The following is a 4,244-nucleotide window of genomic DNA, read 5'->3' on the forward strand; positions in this document are numbered from 1 at the left end:
AAATTTGTGACAAAATCATCTTCTGCAGGCCTTTTGTTTTTGAATTTATCACTCGTATATTGAGCAATAATTTGGTTAACAGAAGGTATCTTGCCTTGCCATTTTGACCTCCAATTTTTCATGAAAACACCAAACTCTTCACTTGCTCTGTCAGATTTGGCTTCAACAATGGGAATGTCTCCCATTGGCAAACCATAAACAATCCTCACATCTTCCACCTCAATTTCAATTTTCTCACCTCTAGGCAGCTCAAAACTACAACTACTAACTTCAAAGCTATCTAAAACCCAATGGCTGAATTTTGTGTCAAGCTGAGGAAGATTAATGTCCAACAATGGCCCAAGTCCTATTTCATGCACTACTTGCTTCTGTGCATCACTCATTTTTTTAACCCATTGCATGAATTTGACATGGCCACCTCTTGTAGAGCTTCCAACATCCTCCTCATTCCTTTCTTCCTCCTCTACTTTCTTCTTAGCTAAAGAAAGTTCAGTTTTCTTTTTCACAATCTTTTTTATTGGTTCCCTATCATACAGAACCATTCTTTTTTCTTCAGATTTTGGTTTGACCAATGTTTTCCTTACCTTCACTATTTCCACCTCCTCACTTTCTTCATCCTCTTCTTTCTCAACATTAAAAGCTGGATCTTCACTGTCTGATCCACTATCAGTTTCCTCATCTTCTTCACTTTCCTCATCTTCTTCACTTTCCTTCTCTGGTTGTTCTTCAGTGACTTTTGTTCTCTTCAAAGGACCTTTAGCTGATGCAGTAGGCCTCTTCTGACCAACTACACATATGATCAATTATACTATGTAAATTGAACATATATATGAAAATAATATTTGCTAGATTGTATTTGAACATTTAGTTTAATCAATAAGTACATTACCTTTTTGTTCATCTTTTTTCAGAATTTTCTTTTCTGCAGGAGCAGAACTTGTTGCAGGGACTTCTTCTTCTTCCTCATCCTCTGATTGTTCATCATAAGGCACTTGATCTATGATTTTTCTTTTCTTTGCAGGGCCTTTGGCTGATGTAGCAGGTCTTTTTTGACCACCTAAGTAATTGATCAATTAGATTCAGTAAAATGTACATTTTTAAAGTGAAAGATAGTATTTGAACATTTAGTGTTTTAGAAATGTTCTTTTACCTTTTTGGCCTGCTTTCCCTTTTGAAGTAGGAGAAGTTGCAGGTTTCTCAGCAGGTTTCTCTGCAGCTTTAACTGCAGCCCTTGTACGCCCTGCAGGTTTATCAGCAGGTTTCTCTGCAACTGCAATTGCAGCCCTTGGACGTACAGGTTTTTTGGGTGGTGTTTCTGCTGGTAGGTTTCCAGTAATTGATGCAGCAGCTGTTGCAACAGATGATATGCTAGGCAGCTTAACATCTGCAACTAAACATTATTCAGTATATATTAATATAGTTGTAATATTATATTTAATATGATCATTGTTATATTAGGAATTGTACATTTATTTACCTTGTGATTTACTTCTTGTCCTTGTTGCTGGTGATTGTTCCTCTTCTTTTTGTTTTTCCTTTTCTTCCAATTCTTTTTTCTTCTGATTTTTCCTTGCAACCATTTTCCTTCTTGGTTGCTTTGTATTTTGTGAAGATTCTTCACTCTTTTGAGACAGATTTGGCTCCTCAACAGGGTTTAAATCTCTCAATATTTTTGCCAACTCCTCATCCCTTTCCAGTTCTTCTTGTCTTTCTTTTTCTGTTTCATCCTCAATCTCAATTTCTTCAGCACCTATACATTTTGATCATTTACAAATTAGTAAATGAACATTTTCAATATAAGTGTTATTGATAAAAGGAATTGAACATTTAATATAACAAGTATGTACATTACCTAATTTGATTTTTTGAATTTCAGGGGTGGCCTTTTGTTGTGGAATGGCAGAACTTTTTGAATGGGATTTTTCTGCTTCAGCAGCAGTAGACTTTGCAATGTTTGTAGCTGGGGCCAATTCAGTAGCAGTGGCTTTTCCAGCAGCATCAACAGTTGTAGCAGGGGCCTTTTTAGGTTGGACCTTTTTAGCAGCAGGCTTTTCAGATGAGGTCTTGCAAACAGTAGGCTTTTTAGCAGCACTTGTCTTGTTTTTCATCAGTTTTTTGAAAATTCCCTTGGTTGTTACATTTGCTTTTCTCCTGGCAACATTTGTTTATAATTTATGATCAATAATATTGTAAAAGTGGAATGGAAACATTAAATAAGTTATATAAGTTTATACCTTTGCAGTATAAATGAATGTGTTTCTCCTTGTGGTTCATCCTGTTTTGGAGGCTCATCCTGTCCTACAGGCTCATCCTCTCCTAGAGGCTCATCCTCTTTTGGAGGCTCATCCTCTGTTGGAGGCTTCTCCACTTCTGGTGCAGGCTCATCTTCTGGTGCAGGCTCATCTTCTGGTGCAGGCTCATCCTGTCCTACAGGCTCATTTGATTCATTTCTGAAAATTAAAATTGAAAATGATTAAAAATGTTTATCAAATATTATGAAATTGAACATTAGTTGAATCAAATACCCTGTAGTTGATTCATCCTTTTCTGGTTGTAGATGTTCAACCACTCTTGCTTCTTCCACAGGTGATTCATTTCTGAAAATTAATTAATTTTAAATGATTGAAAATGTTTATAAACTAATATGAAAATGAACATTAAACACATTGAGGTAGAATATACCCTTGATTTGTTGATGCATCTTCTATTTTTGAAGTTTCCTTCTTTTGTTCACTGAAAATTTTGTTGGAAGTCAATACATAAAAGTATGATTATGCAACAGTATAAAAATAAACTATTGAATTTTATGAAGTATTTATACCTCATTGATTGATTTGTCTCTGGCCTTGGTCTTGATAATATAAATTTCACTTTCAACTTTTTTGGTTCACTAAAATTTTACAAATTATTTCAACTATGAGATTAAGTATTGAATTTTACAAATGATTGTACATTAAATATTACATATATGAATATTTGCAAGTACATTAACTTACTTGGGATGTAGGTTGTCTTCTAATAAATAGGGTTCCCACTTTTTTATAACTTCATTTCTATGCAATTTGTTGTCTATTTCAGGACATTCTTTTCTCTCATGAATTATAGGATAGGGATTGAACATTCCATTGTCAAATTGCATCAAGTGTATCACTTTAAATGGTACATCACTACAATGTAAATTTATATTGTAAATCATAAAAATTGACATGATGTTTCTATGTTAGACAAATGTACAGAATAGTTCACATAAATGATTAGTATAGTTGTACCAATGAACAAATATATACAAATATATGGATATATATAGCATAATATGATATTTGACCATATAGTGTTTTGTAACTGTTCATTACTACACATATGAACAAAGTATATGTTTTCCACTTGTATATAATGAAATTTAGAAATGAACAATTGCATATATGCACAAATATATGCTAATAAACAAACATAAATTGCATACTATACACACACTATACAGATTTGAACATATGTATACACATATATGCACAAATATATGCACACAATATATTTACAAATATATGCACACAATATATGCACAAATATATGCACACAAATATTTGTATAAAATTATGCACAGATTTGAACATGTATTTTATTGAATTTGTTCATTATATTAATTGCATGCTATACACATACAATACAGATTTGAACATATGTATACATATATATGCACAAATATATGCACACAATATATGCACAAATGTATGCACACAATATATGCACAAATATATGCACACAAATATTTGTATAAAATTATGCACAGATTTGAACATGTACTTTATTGAATTTGTTCATTATATTTCACAGTACTAGACATTATATTTTTCCCACATTTCGTTTTTTTTTGTATATTTTATATAGTTTTTGTTTGATCATTTAATCAAAAATATGCATACATTCAAATATAAACAGTAACTTGTTTAAATTTTAAGTATCGTTTCAGAAATAGAGTAAAATTATGTTTATATTCAAATTTGAACAGTAACTTGTTTAAATATGAGCAAATTTCAATAAAATTATGTTTATAATTCGAAAAAAATCAATAATACTTACTTTGATTGTTCTTGAACTCCAGAATCTTCAATTTTTTTCCTGAAATATCATCAAAAAAACAAAAAACCAAAAAATTAGGGTTTTTGTTGCGTAATTTTCAATTAATTATACACTAAACTTGCAAAACATACTTACTCTTTAGATTTTTGTTTTGTTCTTGGTGATTT

This window comes from Chenopodium album, chromosome 21 (genome assembly GCF_948465745.1).
Source record: "Chenopodium album chromosome 21, dcCheAlbu1.1, whole genome shotgun sequence".
Classification (NCBI taxonomy): domain Eukaryota; kingdom Viridiplantae; phylum Streptophyta; class Magnoliopsida; order Caryophyllales; family Amaranthaceae; genus Chenopodium; species Chenopodium album.